Source organism: Candoia aspera, chromosome 12 (assembly GCF_035149785.1).
Source record: "Candoia aspera isolate rCanAsp1 chromosome 12, rCanAsp1.hap2, whole genome shotgun sequence".
Lineage (NCBI taxonomy): Eukaryota > Metazoa > Chordata > Lepidosauria > Squamata > Boidae > Candoia > Candoia aspera.
Window position 1 is genome coordinate 20,463,929 of NC_086164.1, and position 23,826 is coordinate 20,487,754.

General features: G+C 44.0%; 1 pseudogene; it reads right to left on the reverse strand.

Moving 5' to 3' along the window:
* Positions 1–3,382: 3,382 nt before the first annotated feature.
* Positions 3,383–23,696, reverse strand: LOC134504524 (G-protein coupled receptor 83-like; annotated as a pseudogene).
* Positions 23,697–23,826: the final 130 nt, after the last annotated feature.

Genomic DNA, 23,826 nt, shown 5'->3' on the forward strand with positions numbered 1-23,826 from the left:
TAGGTTGGTTGGGGCCGAATCCTGCCCTTAAAACACTCAGCCAAAGCTAAGGAAACCCTTTCACAGCTCAGGAACATGAACCCACCACAGCTACGATGATTTTAATTCATAGCATCATGAATTTCAACCTCCTTTAAAAGCTATTCAGAATCGTGGCTGAGGTCACACTGTGGCATGAAATGTAGGTATTTGCTGATCTATTTTTTTTTCCTGCGGTATCCCCTTCATCTTCATTGGAGGACTTTGGGTTTTGTGGTCCTGAGAAGGAAGGAAACTGCTCAGATGCTGTGAAATTGTGAGGGGAGGACACCAGCCTCTGAATACAAAATGTCACACACCCAAGAGGTTGAGGACAGAAGCAGATGCACACATCTGTGTCTAAATGGGTCTTTGTGGTGCATTGCAGGGCAGGACCTGTCCCTGTACCGCAAAATAGTGCGTGAAAGATGTGGGCACAAGCCCAGGAAGATGTTGGCCCCTTCCTGCAGGCCACGGCAGGATCCAGGCCATTGCCAGCCTTGTGAGGGTTCCAGAAGTGGCCGTTGCTGCGCTTGGAGACCAAGGTGGTTCTCTTTACCTGGTTGCCAGGGCAACAGGGTTCTGAGCCGGCCTATAAAGCAGGCTGTGCTGCTGAGGCTGCCCATTGGCTTCTGGACTCGGTCCTGGCGGGTGCCCCTCTGGTCTCTCCTGCTGGGGGACTTGGGGGGCCACCAACCTCTATCTCACGCTGTGGCATGTGAAACCCACCCCGAGGGAGGGTCGCCCCCCCCCCCCAGCCACAGAAAGAGCCCCAGAAGGGGATCTCAGGTAAGTTAAAACCCCGGCGTGGGCTACAGTGGGACATTTGGTTCTTGGCAGCTTTAATTTCCTCTGTGGTGACGGTGGTGGCTGTTATTTTGTATTATTATTTCCTTGTTTCATCAGGTATGTGAGAAAGCAATCCTAACTGTTGGTTTGCAGAGTAAATCACATTCCCAGTGATGGCATTTTGAGGACCAATCAAAATGACACCCAAGAATGTGCAAAGCTTTGAGTTCACCAGAACTCTTCAGTAGGCAAGGTCAGAAAGCCAAACCAAACCAAGAATATTTCAACATTGTTAGTGCCACATTTAAACGTTAATACAAAGTTTAAAGGCTGAAATGTTGAAATGCATAACATTTCCATTTCAAAGTCAAATCCAAGTTGGAGGTTGTAGATCAACGCGGAATTTATGTTAGCCAGGATTGGTGTGAATGGCTGTTTCTGCCTTGCAGACAGCAGAAATGCAGCAACAGCACAGCCTTTGTAGCAACATGGTCAGAAAATAGTTATGGGAGTTTTTTTAAAGGTTAATAAAAGAACTCCAAGCAGCTAACAATCTTGCAAAGTAGAAGCATGAACAAAAAAACTTGCACATTAAACTTAATTACCTTCAGAAATAAATTCAGTCTTCACACAGTAGTTAAATGAAGAAAAAATAGATAGCTTACTTTTATTCAGTAGATCTGGATACAAGTAGATTCATAGTAGAAAGTACTTAATCATCACTGATTCTTTGTAGACATTTTCTATGGAAATGAAAACGTCTGCGTGCAAGCAAGATGAAAGGATGAGAGCTGCATTCTGCAGCACCTGCTTGCAGGTGTGCCAAAAGGGTAATGGAGATCATTAATCCCCAAACCCAAGGAGGAGGAGGAAGTGGAAATCAGGTGACCCATGTGACATCCCACAAGCACAATAGAGATGCGTTTATTAGAAAGACCCCCCTTATGCTTGTGAGACAATGCTGAGTTGACCCCTGATAATTCCAACAAATAGTTTGGGTTATCCTGTTCAGGTTTCAAATGTAAGCCTTAGATTCTGATTGGATAGAACGAAAGGACAACCAGCCTAATAGTATCAGAAGCAGTCTAACAAATTACCTCTGATTATCCCAAGATTCCGGCAACCACGTTCTGTGTGATGTCAAGCTTCTGAGTGGTCTTCAAGGACAGCAAGGCACATCATGCATCAAAGTAATTGGAAAGTTACCATGATTGCATCACTGTAACCAGATTATTCCTGTTTGGGAAAGGTCATAGCTGGCTAATCTTAAAAGCTGACTATTCCATCTCACTGAAGCCTCAAGCTACAAACCTGTTCCTTTTTTTTCTTTTAAGAGGGAAGACAATTTTATTTAGTGCAGGATAGTCCATAAACTATTCACAGTGCCTTGGCCTTATTCAAAATTCAGCTTTGCTTACTGGCTATCATGCTGCTCACTGTCTTGAAAAAGACCCAAATGAAATGATCATGTCTTCTGATTGAATATTCAGCATCAAACGTTGTTTCCTTGACTTGGCTGCTGTCATGAGTGCCGTTGAGCTGAAGACATCAGCGCAATGGCACACATGACAATAACAAGGAAACAGGGGAAGGGGCTCAAGATAAGTAGCCATCAACTTACAAAGACTAAAGAACAAGATACAATGGCTAAGCGGATTGCGAGGCACACCCAAGCTGTTAGCGCTAGCGCAATGGAGATCGCCCAGCTGACAGCAATCACCGGAGGAATAGGGAAACCGATGATGGGCGATCCCGGAGCGCCAGCGGGGCCTCGCAACCCCTCACCTACCGGCAAGACAGCATGTTGGACAAAGGGGGGGGTGACGTAACCGCGAGTGAGGGGGCGCTGACCGGCGCGGGGTATTTAAACCCCGCACCGGCGCGCTCCTGTCACTCTCAGCTTTTTTCTACCACTGTATCTACACTACGAATAAACCAGAGCCTGCTTCAACGGAATCAGTGTCTGTGTGTTACTCGGAGGTAGGCAGCGCATGACAGCTGCAATCTTAGCATTTGTCAGAAACAAATTTACAAGGAATATTAATGATAGGTCATTGAAACTCCAGAGGAACAGACAGTAGCTGCTGCTGGGTACAAAAGCATTTTACTCAAAGTAGTGAATAAGGAGCTGTGATTTTAATACTGCAAATTCACACCTTCCTTTCATTTGATCCAATGACTGTGGGCTAGGCAGAAGAAGATTTCAGAATTACAGTTTCATTTTTCACTCCAGCTGGTCTTTCCAAGTCTTTATTGCTCTGGAATTGGATGGATTCCAACTTGGCTCTTATTCAGGGAGCCCTGGCCAGCTCATCACACAGATGTGGGCAGACCTGCATGGCTCCCATCTGATAGGGTCTAGCTCCAGTGCATATACTGGGGTATGTGCTCTCTTAGTGACAGTGAGCTCCATCTGCACTCAGTACATATCCCAGAACATGCTCAGTTTTCTTCTGTGGCTGCACATTTCAGAGATATGCAGCCAGGCTTTCTTTTCTTTTTACCAAATACTGTCCATCATTTCTGACCTTCAAGCTGAAGAACTCAATAAACTTCTAAAGAATGTCAGGATTCCCTGGAACGATTTAAAAATTTCTACCAGGGATTTCTAATTCTCCAAATGTATGTTTGCTTAGAAGATCAACTATAATATTCCAGGAACAGTCCTTCTCACAATCTGAAAATTGAATCATGACTTTTGAATAGTAGGATGCAAAAGCTTTCCAGGTGCAATTATTTTTCTTTCATGACTAAAGTATAAATGCTACCTATAATATTCACAGCAAACACTTGGACAGTGTCAGAAAGACTCGGTGGTGGTACATTTGTGCATTCAAGTTGCCATCTGTCATAGACAATCACAGCATTTGGTCAACTCACCTTGATCCACCATATTACAAATCTGTGTTTAGTGTTTGCCCATCAGTAGTTGAGCGAATGCTGTGTAAAAAAGATCTGTGCTTGTACCTGGCTTGCTCCACCCACGCCTCCCAATAAGGCAGGGCCATCCCTGGCATCAAGTTGTCCTGCTTGGGGGGCGCCTTCCGACAGATGACAAGCAAGGACTTGAGCCCAGAGCGGAACCCTTCATTGAGCCAACAGTAGATGAAAGGGTTGTAGCAGGTACTGCTCATCGCCAGCCAGCGCAGGACGAAATAAAGGGAATTCTTGGTCTGGATGCCCATGCTGGAGATGAGCAACACGTAACAATTAAGTGGAAACCAACAGACAGCAAATACCACAACCACAAGAGCCAGCATCTTGGATGCTTCTCTTCTTGTGATGGGCAACAGACTGTTCTGTTGTGATATCCCTGATGGTGTTGCACAGCCACAGTTTCTTGGCTAATCGGGCATATGTGATGGTGATGAAGAGGAGGGGCAAGAGGTAGAGGAGGAGAAAGGTGGAAAGATCCAGGTATTTCCACACCAGCTCAGCAGGCTCAGGAAAGTCAGGGAGGCACAAGCTGCGGACCGTAGTTTTCCTTTGAAAACAAAGCAATATTTATTTGTGATACAGGCTCACAACAATATATATGTAACTCAGCCTTCCCAAACCTGGAGACCCTCCAGAGGTGTCTGGACAACCTATACCAGTGTTCTCAACCTCTCCCCAGCCAGAATTCTGGGAGTGGAAGTCCACACATCTTAAAGTGGCCAAGGTTGAGAAACATGGCCTATACTGACTAGGAATACTGAGAGCAGCAGGCCCATCACATCTGGAAGGCTCATAAAATGATGGTTTCCAAAATATTACAGGACATCTGTTTATTTCCAGAGCAAGTAGAAACCCCGCCCCAACTCCTTCAAGAGTTGATCAGGAAGAGGATCAAAGGATCCCTGCCCTAGCGAACTTACTGCTCCTCTTCCACTGCACCTGCCCCACCCTCACAGCTGCCCAATAGCAGCAGGAACTCCCCGCCCCCCATTGTGTGAGGGTAGCAATGGTGATGGCCTCGTTTTCGAGGCATGGCAAAAAGCTGTGGGGGCAGCAGTTTTCCAAGGAGGATGCTGTCCTGTCTGGGGGATGAGGGGAAAGCATATTGCTGAGGAAAAGCTGCAAGAATAAAACAAGCCACTTACGATCCCACCATTTCCCTCCCCCTCCATCTTAAGGCCCTTCTTGGCTCTGGTTTCCACTGAGAGAGGGTCACTAGATTTCAGGGAAGGCGGGTTGCTTGATATCACAGTCATTGGCTGTGTCTTCCTAAGATTGATTTATTTATAAAACAAATTTATATAGTCACCCAATTCACACACACTGACTCTGGGCAGCTTACAAGATTAAAATCCAAATACAAAAAGACCAATAACCCCCCCCCCCCATAGTGGCAACAAATACATTCAAACTAACCACTTGATTGGCTTTGGTTGACCTGGGGTCCCTGTGCCTTCTGACAAAACTACATCTTCAGGGCCTTCCAGTAAAGGAGCAAGGTGGGGGCCAATCCTGTTGGATCCTTCTTTAATTGGTCTGTGACCAAGTCCTTTTTCTTGGAATGTTTCTATGTTTTGATAATATGCTCATCTGAATGCAAGTGTAGATCACGCTTCACCAGAATAGCACAAGCACAACTCTACTGTAAAAGCTACAGCTGAATCCTTTCCTGAAATGGATCTTCTCAGAAGTGGAACAATCATGACTGTTTTTTCTTTTCGGGTGCATATTTTACTGTATAGGTAGTCCTTGACTTACGACTTTAATGACAGCCTTGGAAAAAGTGCTTTACAACTTGTTCTCTCACCCCCCCATGGTCACACGATTGCAATTTGGGCACTTGGCAACTAGCTCACATTTATGACCGGTTGCAGCATCCTGCGGTCGCATGATTGTGATTTGTGACTTTTGCTGGTTTCCAGCAAAAAAAATCCATTGGGGAAGCTGGATTCGCTTAACAACCATGGTGATTCACTTAATGATCCACAATTTGCTTAATGACTGTTGTAAAAATGGTCATCAAATTGGGTCCAGTCATGTGGTGAACTGACATATGATTGCAACAACTTACGATGGAAATTCTGGTCCCAATTGTCGTAAGTGGATGACTACCTGTAATTCACTGAATGCTACAGAAATGTGATGGAATGGGTTCATGAAGGAGTTCAATGCAAAACTGAGATGGACTAGCGGTGGACTGATCCACACCATACCATTAGGGGTGCCAGGGTGCTGCTATATAAATGTAGTTGAGGACACTCAGATGAGCAAGGAAGGAGTTTGGTGACTCACCTGTAATTATACTTGAAAAGCTTTGGGTAGATCGCATGGGGCAGAGAGAAGCAGGCTGCCATTATCCAGATGGCAGAAATACGGAGAGCTGCTTTGGTCAGGGACATCCTTGGCTTAAGTGGGCTTAAGATAACCTGAAATAAATGGTCCTTCATAGCTCTTCTCATCTCATCAGAGAATACGTAAGGGCTGTAGATAAGAAGATCTGGTGCTTTTAAGAAAGTTAGCTTGAAATGAGGGCTATTAGAACCCTCAAGAATAATAGGACATTTCCCATATCAGTTTTCTCTGGCTGAAGAACATTTCAACATCAACTTCTTAATTCTCAAACTTCTGCCTGGCTCTTGGCTGTCACAAATTTCCTTAAACTATTGTCACTGCTGAGATGATCTATCTATATACTACTAAAACTCTAGTGTCTGTCTGTAACCTTTAACTGGGCAAAACGGTGCATCATAGGCCAACAATGTTTGAACCAAGATACCTCAAATGGGCTTATAGAATGCATCTAAAATCTGGGACTCATGGCTCCTGTGGAATAGAAATTTGGCAAATTTTATAAACATTCTATGACATAATACAAAATGCCATAAAACGTTTCCTGTGGTCAACTCCTGATGTTTGACTGGGCTGTACAGTTCAACATTGGCTACTTTCAAGGCAGATACGTCTCTGAATGTCTCCCTGAATTTTTAAGAACTTTTCCAGTACATTAGAAGCTCTGCCATTGTTGAAGGCATTGAGGAATCTGGTAAGGAAATACCTCTGAAATGATGACCCAACGGGTCACGGGTTGTCTAGTGTCGGAATACAATTAATTAACCCCGACTGCAGTGGACCTTCCTCAATTCCATCTACAGTCCTGCAGTCTATTAATGAGAAATGTCCATCTAGGAAACTGGTGAACCTCATGGTTTCTATTCAGGGTTGAAAAAAACACTTCTCATTATGAACAGAAATCTACTCTCTAGTCAAATTTAACAGGGCAAGGGAAAATGAGAATCAAGATAGTTTCCAAACACCTGTACCTGGGATCACTTGAGGATTCCATACCTGATGTCGGTCCAAGGCTATGGCGGTCAGGGTCAGTGTGAAGACATGGAGGGAACAGTATTGTACGAAGCAGCTGATGTGGCACATAGTTTTCCCAAAGACCCAGGTGCTGTTCACAAATCGGACCTGCAGAAGATGCGAAGAACCTGAGAAGAGTGCTATAGACAGATCAAAGCCAAGATCATTCAAGTTTTTATTTTCTGTAATGGCCGTGCAGATACCCTGGGGAGCACCCCCTCCCCCAGAAAAACAGACAAGAACATTTGCTTCATGGTCTGTATATATGTAGCGAGTAAGGCTTGCTCCAAAGGGAGCTACGTACTTTAAATGTTTTGCTTTTGTTTTTGCTTTCTGTAAATAAATTATTTTTATAGAAATGCTTGGTGTGTGACTTTTGTTGACCTCTCCTGGGCTAAAGGCTTTCCCAGCATCTGCCAACACAACTCACATAAGAAAGAGGTGGGGTTGGATCACATGGTTGTGGCTGCCATCTTGACTATTTTGACCTCTTCCCTGCAGACACCCCTGATGTCATCAGTAGAGGGTCATTTAAAAGTTTTTACTCCTTTCTACATGATCCTGGTGGCTGAGTGACTAGTATCACTGTGCATGCCATCCGTGCCCTTTAGACTTCCCTTCTCATACCCCCCATTAGCCATGGGGACTGGGACCATGGAGGGCTGAAGGCCACTGCGCCCAGAGGACTTTTGGTTGGAAAAGGATGACTGAGCACCTGACCCTGTCCCAGAGCACAAGCAGAGCAGAGCAGAGATAGCACAACCGACAGATGGGCCGTGCTGGTCTTTGCTAGCCTGGTGCCTGCAATGTATTGGGGTGCAAACTCCCCACGTTCTCCAGCCAGTGAACTGGGGCCAGCTTTTTTTTTTAGTTTTATGGTTTTATGATTGTATTTATTGTTTTATTGACTGTAAGCCACCCAGAGCAGGTTTTAAGATGGCTATACAAATGCTTTAAATAAATAAGTAAAGATTAAAAGAAAGGATCGTGCATGTACCTGTCTGCTCTCACATCCTTGCCTCCCCACTCAGGCTCACTGGGGGGATTTGGGGCAAAATTAATCTCTCACCAATGACCTGGAGGCTAGTTGGGAATTTTATAGGAGGGAGGAGGAAGGAGGAGGAGAAGTTGTTGTTGCAGTTGTCACCTCATTGTTCCTGTTGTTAGAGCCCTATTAGTAATGAGAATATTAGTCATGAAGAAGAAATTAATAGTGAAGAGCACTAGAGTAGTGTCTCTCGACATAATGGTGTTTTTGCTCTCCACCATCCTGAAGTCTTCATGGAAAAAAGGACTCCCTTTGAACTATCATGAAAGTGATGGTTTTGTGATTTCACAGACCCATTTGAGCAGTTTCCTGGGCAACAATATAGAAATGGTTTGCCATGGCTGCCTTTTGGGATGCCTTGTTTTCCATTTCCCAGCTTTGCATACAGCCTGGGGATTTCCTGGAGGTCTCCCATCCAAGTACCAATCAGGTCAAATCCTGGTGAGACTTTTGAGGTCTGCTAAGATTGGCCAGGAGCTGCGCATCTCTGGCTGCAACTGCAAAAGCCTTCAAAAGGCTGCCAGGTGTTGGAGGGTTGAATTATTCCAGCTCTGCTTTGAATTTTTCCTCAAAATACAAACTCTTCTCTTTATCCTGTCACTCAAGATTTTCCCCAGCTCTGGATGGATTTATCTTCAGTACATTTCAGTGTTTTTTGTCCTCAGGTAGGTTTTGCAAAGCCATTCCTTCTTCGCGATCAGAGACACCTGAGAGAAGCATTCCATTACCCTTTCTCAATAGCCATCTACTAGACACCCGGTGACCCACTGGGTCGCCGTCTCAGAGATATTCCTTACCAGATTCCTCGATGCCTTCAACGGTGGCAGGGCTGCTAAAGTCCTGGAAAAGTTCTAAAACATTCAGGGAGACATTCAGACATGCATCTGCCTTGAAAGTAGCCAATGCTGAACTGTATAGCCCAGCCAAGCGTCAGGGGTTGACCACAGATGTTTTATGACATTTTGCATTATGTCATAAAATGTTTTAGGATGATTTTTATGTCATAACATGTTTTATAAAATTTGCCAAATTTCTGTTCCACGAGAGTCATGGGTCCCGGCTTTTGGACGCATTCTGTAAGTTAGCCCATTTGAGGTATCTTGGTTCAAACATTGTTGCCCTACAATGCACCGTTTCGCCCAGTTAAAGGTTACAGACACGAGAGTTTGGCTGACACGGCTTTTTATGGTATGATACAGTTAAAGTTAGTGTAGATTTTAAAAATCATTGCGTGAGAAGTGCCATATTGAGAATATGGAACAAATATAAACCCAGGCTGTGCCCAAAAATGGCTGTATTGGTCTCAGCACAAGAAGTATTTTATAGAAAAGAAACAGAAGGCAAAGAGAAATGGTTAACATATCAAGATTTGTTAGTGCAGGAAAAAAATGGGGAATTTAAGATGAAGTCAAGAGTGAAGCCAATTTAGTGGCCTGCTAGAACCACTAAAATGGAGCAGAGCTCATAACACAGCTGAGAAGCTGGCACAGAAAAAGAATATTATCTTAAAATAGCTTCAGTGAGCATGACAGAGAAACACAGGTTATGGATCTTACACACTCAGCCCTCCCAAGAATAAAGAATCACATGCTTAGACAGATTAGGTTAAGATAAGTAAAAAAGAGTTTTACTGACTTTATTGTTGCCTCTGTTACATCCATCTTGGTGGAAATGATAAAGTTCCTTTGTTCTTCTTTCTAAATACTTATTTTGCCCTAAACCCTCAGCCCTATTTTGCTGCCAACAGCTGCTTGGAAGAAAGGGGCAGAATTCTTCATCAAGGCCTGAGCACATGGCCCTGTTGAAGAGAACAGCATCCATGCTGCCTGCTTGATGGTGGAAGAAGGAGGAAGAGAGAGGGAGGGAGTGGCAACAAACAGCTTCCTCAGAGTTGCATTGTGGGACAACTCAATTTACATGCTAATTCACATGCTAATGAGGCATGCTGGATTTGCCAGGACTTCCAAAAAAGAGAACAATTGACGAGAGAGAGAGATCGTTTTCAGTGGTTTTTCATATGCACAATTAAGAGAAAGATTTAATATAGATGAAAATGTAACTGGAACTGCACAACGTAAGACAGAATTAAAAACTGAATTATGTACAAATGATGAACATGTGATTTGTAAAATGTATAAACTTTTGCTGAGATTTGAATCTGAAGAAGTAGTTAAAGAGTTCATGATAAAATGGGTTACAATATACAGATGGGTCAGTAGGACAGAATGTGGCTAAAAGGATTGAAATTCACATTGTGTTATAATTTAAGAGAGAATTTTTGTAAAATGATGTACTGTTGGTATATGACACCAGGCAAAGTATCTAGGATGTATAAAGGTATATCTGGTCAATGTTGGAAATGTGAAAAACATGAAGGGACATTTTACCATGCACGACAGACTTGTGACAAAGCAAAAAAAATATTGAATACAAATACACATGATGATGCAAAGAATTTTAAAGATCAATATTCAGGTGAAGCCAGAACTTTTTCTGTTGGGACTTATGGAGAGTCAATTAGAAAAGACTCACGGAAGACTGGTTTTGTATATGGTAACTGCAGTAAGACTGTTATATGCACAACAATAAAGAAATACTGAAAAACCCTCAATGGAGGATTGGATTGTGAAGATGGCAGAATTTGCAGAAATGGCAAAACTGACCTGTTTGATCAGGGATAAAACAATAAGTACTTTTATAAAAGACTGGAAAGCTTTCACTGACTTTTTGCTGAAAATGGAAAAAAATGAAATGGTAATTTTTGGATTTGAATCTAGAAATCCACCTTGAATCACACCTCAAAGCAAACCGGCAACCAATGCAGCTTGCAAAGCAGAGGTGTTACATGGGCACACTGAGGCATGCCCATCACTGCCCATGCCACCACAATCTGGACCACTTGAAACCTCCAGGTGATCTTCAAAGGCAGCCTCATGTAGAGCACGTTGCAGGAGTCAAGCCACGAGGTGACCAGGGCATGACTGTCTGTCTGAACCCCCCGCCCCCCGCATCTAGGAAAGGGCGCAACTGGTGCGCCAGATGTACAAAGGTCTTCCTGGCCACAGTTGCCACCTGCTCCTCAAGCAGGAGCTGTGAGTCCAGGAAGACCCCCATGTGGTGCCCCACCCTCGAGTGGGCAAGTGCTGTCCCATCCACGGTCAGAGATGGAACACCCCCAGATCTGGGCGGGCCAAACACCCACAGCCCCTTGGTCTTGGTGGGACTGAGTCGGAGATGGGTCCTCCCCATCCAAACCCCCACAGCCTCCAGGCGCTGGGACAGAACCGCGACAGCCTCCCTTGGCTGGCCCGGAGTCAAAAGGTACAATTGGGTATCATCAGTGCAGTGAAGTTACCGAACCCCAAACCGGCATCTGATTCACCCAGGGGCTTCACGTAGATGTTGAAAAGGAGAGGTGAGAGAGTAGAACCCAGCAGCCCCCCGCAAAAGAGGGGCCAAGGAAGGTTCAGGAGCTGGGTAGCTGTCTCCCACTTGGTTCTGTCCATCCCTTCTCAAGAGCCCTTGGAGGCAGACCCATCTGTGGATCCCCCCTGAGCACCCCTCCCTCTCAACCCTGCTGAGTCTGAGAAAGGCCATTTAAGTCTTTCCAATAGGGGTTGGGGTTGAATATGCCCTCAAGGCTGTTCGCTCTTCTAGTTTGGGGTTTTATTGTCATGGAGTATTGCTCCTCAGCAGGAGAATGCAATTTGATGCTTGGTGCATGTATATTTTAAATCTTATTTACAGAATAATGATTGGAGTGGTGTATAAGCCAATAGGTAAATAATTAAAAGAAAAACACCTTTAGCTTTACTATTGCGATACCATCCATTTTTCCTGTTAGAAATAGACTCCTCTATTCCTTTTGAACATTTTGGCTAAAACTTATCTGCATCCTTGTGCTTCACTCTACAGATAATTTTCCCTCAGAACATAAAATAAAAGCAGTCTGAATTCAAAGAAATGTCTCAGAGGGCAGACCTTGTTCTCAGAACTCCAAGAGCCCTGCAGCCAGAGCAAATCAGGTGGGTAACTGTTCAGGAGGCCTGGTCAATTATTTCAGTTCATGGTCCTGTGATGAATGAATAGCGCCAAAGGAAAAAGAACAAATGTGTTTCTGAAGTTTCCTGGTCGCAGGAGTAAAGGGTAAAGGTAAAGGTTTCCCTTGACGTAAAGTCCAGTCGAGTCCGACTCTAGGGGGCGGTGCTCATCTCCGTTTCTAAGCCTTGGAGCCGGCGTTGTCCATAGGACACTTCCGGGTCATGTGGCCAGCATGACTCACGGAACGCCGTTACCTTCCCGCCGAAGCGGTACCAATTAATCTACTCACATTTGCATGTTTTCGAACTGCTTGGTGTGCAGGAGCTGGGATTAACAACGGGAGCTCACCCCGCCGTGCGGTTTCGAACCGCCGACCTTCCGATCGACAGCTCAGCGGTTTAACCCGCAGCGCCACCGCGTCCCTGGTCGCAGGAGTAGGTGAGAAGATTTCAGAAGAAAATAGCTTTATTCAGGCTGTCTAAAGCCATGCTAAAGGCCACACCAGTAAACCAATAAAGGAACCAGAAACCAACCAGCACATCTGGCAGAACCCCACAGAATCCATTATCATAAAGATACTCTTCTTTGCTAGCAGAGATTATTCAACTGAGAGGCAGGGGTTCTTTAGGTGGGGCCAAAATGGAGAGGGTTCTGCAGTGCCCATTGAATCCAGTTGCAATCTGATCCCAGCAACTACCCAAGATTGCATTTTGCAGACCCAAACTGGCTACTCAGGATTTCCTCGGTCTGCTGTAAGCGATGCAGCTCCATCTTCAACCTCAGCTCCATTCATTCATTCTCCTACTTCTGTTTCCCACCTTCCTTGATGAAGAAACTTCAGCACTTGGACATTATTTTGCAAGGCTGAGTTGCAGAATGCCTCAACGGGGTTTGGGATTTTGAAAATCTTGCAGCCAGCTGGATGCTTTTGGGTGTTCGGGTTGGATGCGAGATGATGCTTCCACTAAAAGGCACAGGAGGGCAGCAAAGCCTGGGAATTGGCACAAAGGAGCTCCAAGCATGGAACAAGGGACTGGGATGATACCTGGGCTTTATCATTAGGACGTGGAAGGTGGCACTGCCATGTAAGACCCTCCAAGAGAACCAGCACACATCCCAAATGAAGCTAGTGCAAACCGCTCCTGATTTTGGTTGAAATTGAAGATTTGGATGCAAAGAGAACACAATTTGATTCAAGTTTGCAATCTGAGAGCAAAAGGAATTTATGATTTGAGCTGCTTCAAGACTTGGTTTGAAAAAAGATGTGTCCGTAGCTATAGAGGGAAAGCCTCACAATACCTGCAGCTGCTTCATTGTTGGCACAGAGTTGTCCATGGGAGAGCCCCAAAATGTCAAGATGGTGGCTGCAATGGTGTGATTGAAATTGCCATCTTCTGTGGTTGCCTTGAAGGGATACTAAGCTCTTTACACAACATTAACCATGTCTACTTTCACCTGGATACTCTCTAAGGTTTCACTGCAATGAACTCTGGAAATAATTCCCAATAAATAAGGAGCAAGTTTGAAGGAAGGATAACACAGCAGCCTTCAAACTGGCCATTAAGAGCCAGGCTGTGTCCCAAGATGGCTCTTCGGGCCCAGCCAGACAGCCGAAAAGGATGCTAGCATAAACTGTGGTGCCCTGACTGCCGATCCTGGTTCTGTTTAGGCTTTTAAACAGGGGACACATTAAGGAGAGAGATCAGTGAATTCCTTTGGCTTCATTCCCCTCCCAGCGATTGCCACCTGCTGGTGAGAAAAACAGCCACTCCTCACGCCTTTGTGCATGGTGGGCAAAATCAGGCAAGGAGAAGTGGGTGTTTGAACCAGAGGACTTAGTCACCTGCCAAGTTGCCACAAGGTGCTCTGCCCTTGGGACTGTCAGTCTGGCTGTCTCTGAGCATGGGACAGGGGCTCTTCTTTTTTTGTACATAATTTTATTTAAATTTTTTTCTTAAAGATTATTACAAACTGTTAATATATTGTTTTCTACTACAGATTAAGGTTACTATGGTAACTAATCATTTTGGCCGGGTGAAGAGGTTGAATTTAATTGTCCCCTTTTCACGTGTTAATGGTTGCATTGCCTAAGGGAGGAACTTGCCTGAACTTGTTTTAGTTTCAGTTTCCCTTCTGTGTAGGCATGTAGAGAGTTAAGCAGCTCTCACTGAGAGCCTGTAAATACATTTGCTTTCTGTAAATAAAATTATTTTTATAGAAATGCCTGGTGTGTGACTTTTCTGATCTCTCCTGGGCCAAAGGCTTTCCTAGCAATCTGCTAACACAAACTAATATAAAGTAAGAAAAAGAAAAGAAAAACAAAAAGAGAAAGCTAAAAGTGCAAGAAAGAAAAAAAAGAAAAGAAAAATAGAAAAGAAAGAAAAAAGATAAAAAGAAATGGCTTCCAATATTTACAGCAGTTATAAGTACTATTATAGATCTACCTCTTTATGGTTACAACATAACTCTCTACTTTCTATAATCTATCCCACCTAATCATCAAAACCATAAATCACAAGTTCATTTTTTGCTCTTTTACACAAAAAGATCACAAGGGGTTTCCAGTTAGCAGTAAATGTAGATACTGTCTTTTTTCTGATCAAAGTCATCAATTTAGCCATCTCACCAAGTGCATAAAATAATCTCGCTGCAGTTGTCATGTACGAAAACAAAGTCCCATGACTTTTTCCAACTGTTTATCAATCAGTCCCAAAAGAAAACTTCTGATCTCAGTTGTACATTAATCTTTAAAATCCTCTGAATCAGTGTATGTATTTGAATCCAGAATTTTCTAGCTTTTTTATGTGTCCACCAAGCAAGATAAAATGTCCCTTCTTGTTGTTCACATTTCCAGCATAAATGTAAAGTGCCTTTGTACGTTCTAGACAATTTCTCTGGTGACATATACCAACGGTACATCATTTTATAAAAATTCTCCTTAAGATTATAACATGGTAAATTTCAGTCATTTCAACCACATATTTTCCCACTGCTCCATCTGTATATTATGACCAAAATTTTTCACCCACTTTATCATACATTCTTTCACTTGTTCTTCTTCTGATTCAAAGTTCAATAAAAGTTCATACATTTTAGCAATTATATATTCCTCATTTGTACACAATTCTGTTTCAGACTCAGTCTTAACCATAAACTCTTTTGTCTACTCTAAATCTTTCTGATAACTGTAAATAATAAAACCATTGGCAACTACATCCCTCTGCCACCAATTGTTTTTTTACAATTTTATTTTGTATTCCCCTTGACAAAAGTCTAGCATTTTGTGATAAGTTAGCCATTTTTGTTTGGCTGTTATTTCTTGTCTATAAAATGTTTCTTGTGCTGAGAGAGGTGTTTTCAGACACAAGCTGGATTTGTATCTATTCCAGGTTCTCAATATGGCACATCTAACATAATGATTTTTAAAATCCACATTAACCTTGACTTTATCGTACCACAAATACCCAATGCCACCCAAATCTCAGATCGTGTCCTTCTAAGTCCAAAAGGCTTCTATTTCTCAGCAGCACCCACCGTTTCAATCCAAACCAAACAGCAAACTGCAAAATCCAGTTTCAAATCATGTATTTGAAACTGTATTTTGGGGCAGGGTCTCTTCTGAGACAGCGCCAGACCCCTGCCAAAGCCCCCTTCCAGAAGTATCCCTGGAATTGTTCCCAGGCATGGAGGAGAGCGCAGGATGACGTGGGAGTGGCCGATGATGAGCGAGCTCCGTCTTCACCTGGGATTTCAATGGAATGGCTCTCCTGGCAGGAAGAGCAGCAACAGGAAGTGGGCAAAATGGGGCAGAAGCAGGCAAATGGGCACCTCCCCATCATAAAAAATATGGCCAGGCAAAACTGGAAAACCTGTCAGGCATTCATTGATAAACCAGCTGGCGGAACACTGCTCCGTTTCACAGTTTAAATGAGCTTTCCATGGTGTTTAAAAACAGTCCAAGTGCTCCAGAAAGTAGCAATCAGGCATTCTGTGGGCAGAGGCCTCCATTAAAGTCCTGTGTCCTGTCCTTGCAGCCGAGTCAGCATGGCTGCAGAATATGAATATTCAGAATCTGAAATGGCAGGATGATGCATTTATTTGTTTGGGTTAAATATGCATGTACTTAATGCCAAAAGATTGTGTGAACTAGTGCCCCGTGCCAAAAATGTGTAATATACTGTATATGTATGTACGTACATAAAATTGGCCAGAATCCATCCACTGTAGGGTTCCTTTCATCTGTTGTTAATTCATAGCAAAAACTATTAATTTTTGGCAACTTTTTGTGGAGGAATTGAGGGCCTGGGTAGTCATAAGAAAATTACTGTTTAATGCTTGCCTGCTAGCAGACAATATTAGACGCTTGTGGTTAAGTTTCAAGAGGATGTGGGTCAAACAGGTGGCTGGCAGCCAGTGGCGAGTCTGCTGTGCTTGGAAAAGGGAATACTGGTTTCGAGGTATTCAGAAACCACAGAATGACCTTGTTATGGGACCACCAGCTGACTTAGTGGTAACCTAAAGGCTAATTAACGTAGTAGAACACACACCCCTAAGGTGGGGGTTTCAGAAAACATAGAACATGCTAAGTGATATTCTGGGATAGTATGTCAGGTTACTGTGCAAGTGCTAAAAGAATCAGCCAATAAAGAAAATTTGTTGCCGTTGCTTCCATTTTGTTTCCTTGCTAGGAAATGTACAAAAGGGAAGCCAGGTGTGCTGTTCGGGGCTCTTGCACTTGGGCAGGTGCCCTCCCTTGTTGCTGTGCCCAGAAATAAGAGAGAGAGAACAGAGGACCTCCCCGCCTCGGTGTGGTTTATTGGGTGACAACTTGCGCTGAGTCCTGGGCCTTTTTGGCCTACAGAATAAATAAAATCCTGAAAATCTTTTTGGAAGACATGGACTGTTCATGAATTTCTTCACGTATACCGCAGTGGAGACAGTGGGTTCTTCCAGATATCCAACTTACTTTATTCCAGTGCTTCTGAATCCATTTTAAGACACTCTTGAGATTGATCCAGGCTTCTTTTGATGATTTTCAGAGGATGCTGGGTGCATGGCAAGTTTATGTACTGTATTGGGAGTCAGCTGTGGAAGCTGTTAGCTGAAATTGTGCCGTTGCAACATAGTCTTTAGTGGAACATAGTCCAGCAGTTATACTTCTCAAATACGGCAAACTTCTATCAGTTTTCATGACTAAAACTCCCAGTCCAACTGGTGTTTTACTTTCAAACCATTGCTTGAATATGGCACCCCCCGCTCCCCACATGGAATACCTTGTCCCCTGAAGCATGGGATGCCCCCACCCTACTTTTTGCAAAGCAGTGAAGACCTAATGAGCTTCTGGTGTGGATGGTGGACCTGGGCTATTCATGTCATTGTTCTGCTCCTGAGGTTTCCTGGGCCTGGTTTTGTTCTATTTTGTTCTTGTATTTTAAATCACGTTTTTTTCATACAGAAACAATTTAATAAATGATTGGATAAAACTCCAAACTGGCCTTGAAATGCACATTTTCACTGTAACCCTGAGTTGCCCTTAGAAGTCATTAATAGCATTAAGGCTCAGTGCAAAAGAGCTTGCCAAAGTCCGTATGAAATCAAGAATCAAGGGAACTGAAGCCTTGGCAATAGGGTAGAATAACCAGGAGGAGACTTCATGGCAGACACAGAGGCAGCAGTTAGATGGGAGATTAAGGACCCCAAAGTAGTTTAGTTTTATTTATTAGCTGAATGGCCATAGACCAAAGAGATATCAAAATCAGTGTCAGCCCTCTGAGGTCAGGCAACAGACTCCACAAATCTAGCCAGAACTCTACTTTATTGATAAAGGCCATAGTAACAGAATCTTGAAAGCCTGACGGAGCTTTCCTGATTTTTCCCACCACCTTGGTCACTTGCTCATCCTGTGTTCCTCTTCCCAACGGGCAGTATTTAACCAGCACATTCACAGCTGATCGCCCTCCCAACCCTGCAATTCTTTCTTCTGAGGTTCCAGGTCTCTGGAAATTTGCACAGCAGTCAGTACTTGGAAGCTGTCTGAATACATCCTACATCTCATCACAATGTTACTTCCTAAACATGATTGATGTTTATATCTCTTTCTTTCCTGGAAGCACCAACCCCACGGTGTTCTTTCTGTAAACATAAATATCCTAATGATGTAGTTTCCCTCTTTACCCAGACTTGACTAGTTTGGAAAGCTACCCACCCATGGTACTTCCTAGTGCTCTTTGCCTGGTGAGGAATTAACAAAGAGAAGCAAAATGACCTTGAGCTGTGAGTCCTTTTCTTCTGAATGTTCTTAAATGCTTGGAAGGTAGGCGTCACCTGAAGCATCTTTTTCTCTGTTTGCTTTGTGCTTTCCCTGGGAGATGCTCCAGTCGTGCTGCTTGCTAAACCCCACCCACAGTTGATATCTACTACATGCCACCCCAGCGCCTTTAGCATTGGCCCTTCCCCTTGGCTACTGAGGTGCCCACCACCCATCTTTGAGAAAACTTGATTAGCATGAACTTCACTCTCTCTCAAGCCAATCCCTTCTCCTGGCCCTGTTTCCATTTTAAACCGATCCTCTCTCAGGATCAGCTCAAGGCGTTTTGCTTCCTGAAGAGAGGGCTGAGATGGTGCCACTCCTCTGGGTGAAAATGTCAAACTGGCAGACCATGGACGCGTATTCCCCGGGTCCTGCAGGTCGCAGATTGCCTTCACCCCCCACCACGCAGCATTTGTCCCGGGGAGGGGCCTCTCTGGCTTTCTAGCTTCCATGCAGGGTTCATGCAGCTGGAATGCAGGCAGTGCTCTTTAAAGGTGGTCAATGAGTAGCAGTATGAGGTTCAGTAATACACAAAAGAATATTATCTGCATAAATAAAATAAAACCAATTTGTGTTCAACTGAATTATGTACTGCTCTGTAAATCTCCTTATGTCGTCTAATAGCAGAAGCCGAGGTGTCTACACAGATACTGAAAAGCAAGGGTGAAAGTGGACATCCTTGTGTAATTCCTCTAAATCAGTGTTTCTCAACCTTGGCCACTTTCAGATGTGTGGACTTCAACTCCCAGAATTCCCCAGCCAGCAAGGGGAAAGCTGCCCTAAATAATGGGAAAGTAGCAGAAAGAATACCATTAACCTTTACTTTAGATGTGGGCGATTCATATACTATCTTAATCCATTTTATAAGTTTCAAGAGAAATCCAAACCTGTTTAGTACAGCAAACGTGTATTGTCTATATATTTTGTCAAAAGCTTTTTCCACATCTAAAGATAAAGTTACAAATTGATCTTTATTTTTATTCAAGTCTACAGTTAACCTAATGTTGTCTGCTGCTTGCCCAGTTTTTATAAACCCTGCTTGATCATTCTTAATACGGTCAGTAACCAAGTTACATGTATTATGCAAACCCAGCCATTTCGGAACACAGCACAGCCTATTTTCTGCTCGTCATTAGTTAATCTGTGGAAAGCCTGTCTTGCCATCCATTAGGAATCTGGTCTGGAGTGCGTTTGTATCAAGGATGCCTGACCCTGGGCTAATCTTTCTGTATCTGTCTCATCTGCATCCATTACCTTGCAAAGTACCTTTTGGTTATTAAGTCTGCTTATTATTGTAATAGGCTTGCATTTATGTCCCAGGCCTGCAACCAGAGGTACAAGTTTGTAGCACTTGAGCACTAGCATGCTTCCTGGAAATTACCCCCGAATCTCAAGGTGACCTTGAACCAGAGAACAGTAAACGACTCACAATGAACTCTGCGCTCTTCTTTAGGAATGGGCTGGCCCACAGGAGCAGGCTGGAGGGTGATGCTGATGTTTGGCATCTTCACTGCAAGGCTCCTGCCAAACAGCACACAAAATGTGAACACAGCTGGACAATGTTTTGTTCTTGGAAGGTATTTGGATTGCAGCTGCAAAAGGCTGGTGAGCTGTTGTTAGCCCCTCAGGACAGGCCAGATCAAGAAAGTGATACCAAGGGATTCCAGGAATGCTACTTGCAGGGCATAACAACAAAATCTTGAAAACCTGTGCAAGTTTTTATCCGTTCAGTTGTGTCAGATTCTTGGAGACTGCCTGGACGGAACCTGAACCTCCCAGGCCAGCACCTGAACCGCTGCCTCACACTTGCTTGAGAGGGGTGGGGGTGCCTTCGAGTCAGTCTCAACTCCTGATGACTGCCTGGTCAAGTCCCTGCAGTTTTCTTGGCAAAGTTTTTTGGAAGTGGTTTGCCATTGTCTCCTTCCTAGGGCTGAGAGGGAGGGACTGGCCCAGTCGCCCAGCTGGCTTCGTGCCCTAGGTGGAACTAGAACTCACTGTCTCCCAGTTTCTAGCCTGGTGCCTTAACCACTACACCAGACTGGCTCTCTGCGCAAGTTTATTTCTGTACTAAATAAAATCAAAATGGGATCGTTTCTTTCTCACACTTCCTTCTATCTCTGGACTCTGTAATCTCTTTCTCAATCCACCCCCCAACTTAACCACTCTCTTTTACCTTCCTCATGGTCAGCTCTAAATTCCTTTATAGCTGTGGCTTCTGAGAGCTGGAGTTCACAGTCTCCAGAGAGCAACATACTGGTGCCCAGCTGTCAGCCCTTCGAGGTAGACCAGGCCAGGGAACAGGCATGACAAGAAATACTAGAGCTCTACTTTACTGACAGAGCTATAATAATGGAATCTTGAAAACCTGACAGCAGTCCCCTCCCCTCCTCCTTAGACCAAAGAGAGCCAAGGCAGGGCAATCTTCTCTTTCTCACACTTTCCTTTCCTCCGGGGCTAAGCTCACAACACATTTTCTCCAAAAGTATCTCTGGGCTCTTCCACACCAGCCTTCAGAATGGATCCTTGGGTTTCTGAAGCACCGATGGCAGCATCCCGTTGATTGCCAAGATTCCAGCTTCCCCCAGCTCCAGGCAATGGCTGCCAGAGGTGACCTTCGGGGTGTCCATGGAGAGGGGGGTGTCAAAAAAGTCAAGAGAGCAACTGCAATTGTATGGTCAATGCTCCCTTTTTTAAAATGTACAATGATCACTCAGTTGCAGCCATCATCTTGACTTCATTCATACCTATCTTGACTTTGCTGGTCCCTGGGTGGCCCAAGGATGAAAATCAGTAGCCAGCTCAGGCCTGTTCTCCAGCAGTGGCTTTAGAGTTGGGCCGATAATGGACTCTCTCTGTGTGTGCGTGTGTTGTTGTTGCTGTTTTTCAGTCGATCAGCTTCCTTGAATGTTCCATGGATGGAAAGACATGATATAAATTGCAGTAATAATATTGACAGGGCTAATAGTCAGGCACGCTTCTGTGTATCCCTAATCAGATCTGCTTCATTGGATAATGCCTTAATCTTAATCAGCTTTAGCAGGAACGAATTACTACTGCTGCCTTACGTAAATGTCAGCCTTCATGACCAGTTTGGATAAGAATATGTTCCGGTCTGAGAAGCTTTTGGGGAGCAGCAGTTACCTCTGTTACCGTTTACTTTGAAAACCTAAGGTGATATTTTATCAAATGGCGTAAACTGCTAATACAAAGTTTGTATTAACCTAAAGTACCTTTGTGAATTTTTAATCAGGTGGTTGAGTGAATGATAAACTACTGCTAATTCCATTAGGATTTTTTTGCAGCTTATTCCATGGAAAAGGGTGGAAGCTACATTCTTACCCAGTCCCCCCATGGCTTTATTGGACAGTTTCTCCCCTCTGCTCGGTAAAGCAGTTTTGAAGCTCACAGCCCTTGGGCTGCCTGCTGGATTATCTAAGACCCAACCAGGCTTGGCTTTCTAGAGTCAGCCAAAGTTAGTCAGATGCTGCCAGCTGCAAAATCTTATTAGGTAGCTTTAGAAACTGGGTTCACACATTACTCTGCCACATAAATGTAGTCAGTTTGGTTTTTACTTATTGCAGTGTGTGAGTCCAGCCTCTAAAGCAGTGTTTCTCAACTGTGGTTGCTTCAAGCTGTGCAGACTTCCAATTCCCAGCAAGGCTGGCTGGGGAATTCTGGGAATTGAAGTCTATACAGCATAAAGCAACCACAGTTGAGAAACACTGCTCTAAAGATTGCAAATCTGTAAAACAAACAATTTTGGAGGAGGGGGGAATGCACAGATATTTTTGTTGTTCTTTTTATACCTTTTATTTAACAACTGCATGCCGCATTTAAAGCACTGTTTTCAACAGAGGGCAGAGCAGGAACAGAAAACCACATCGCTGTTGCAGCAAGAGGTTCTCAGGAGAAGACAGGCTGCAAGGGAGAAGCGGAAGCTGGCTCTTTTTAAAAACCAGCCTCCAAGCGAAATATGGCATTGCTCTCCAGAGGGAGCAGGACAGAATTGTTCCACCACATTCTTGGTTTTTAAAAGTCTCCTTCAAACCAAGTCTGGTTCTTGGTGACTACCCAGGCAGGCAGGTAGCGTCCCGACCCCTTTGCATCCTGAACTTTCCGACGTTCTGTTGGATTGAAAAGGGAAGAAAGACCTTCTGGAGAACTCTGCCCCCCCACCTCCCCAGCGGTCACTGCATGGATCTGCCAAGGGTGTTGCACTTCTGCGTTCCCACAGCGTGATCCGTTGGGCCAGTGTTTCTCGACCTTGGCCATTTTAAGATGTGTGCGCTTCAACTCCCAGAATTCCCCAGCCAGCAAAGAATGTAGTAAAATGCAGAAGCTGAGTTCACACAGCTTCCTAATCCGCACATTAGGCATGATGTGTTGACTAAACCACAGATTAACCCAAGCCATACACTTAATATTTGAGTTTGTTTAAACTAAAGACTCTGCTGGCCCCCTCAAATGGCGAGATCAAGGGACAGGGGCTTCTGCTTCAAAGCCTGGCTCCCCGTTGCTAGCAGAAGAGCCACAGGATGCCGGAGCTCATCAGGAGGAGGCGTCTGATTTGTTTTTCCTTCTTTGTTTTAGCCTCATTGTTTAATAAGCAAGAGATAACTAGGTATCTTTCTGAATTTGTTTTCCAGATTAGTTAGTGTTCTACTGACCACATTAATAGATGTCTGAGACTGAATACAGAGGCTATGATTAAAATTGGACATCTGTTAAGACCTACGAAGAAAGGGAGTGCCTTGCCAAATTATTGTTTTATAGGAAGCTGGGATCATTTTGTTGGAAGGGGAAGCAAAACAGCGAGCTCCGAAAGCTATCTTAAACCAGCTGCTTTTCTGGTGCAGCGTGTATCAATTACGCTTTGACTGATATTCATTTTAATTCATTTGAAAGCCGTATTGCACAGGGGACCTTTCACCTTTCACTTCGTACAAATACAAGCCTTTAATGAATTTTAAAAGTCGTTGTCAACTTAAAATGTTGTCAGTGTGGGATATTATTGCAGTCAAAACAAACAATTCAGGTCTCGCTAGATAGGCACATAAAAGGAGGCGGAGGCTCACGGAGATTTCCTGAGTAATTTTCTAGAGAGAACTCGGAGAGATCACTTCCTCCTTCTTCACCAGGCATCCGATCTGCAAGCACGTGGATCTCTGAGCTCTGCAGCTCAGACTCCATTTTAGGCCTAGATGTTCTACTTTAGTAACTTAGTTAGTACTTTAAATCTGCCTTGACTTTACTACTGCAACTGCTGTTTTGAAACCTAGATTATGTGAGTAAACATTACTTTTACTTCTTCACAGAACTG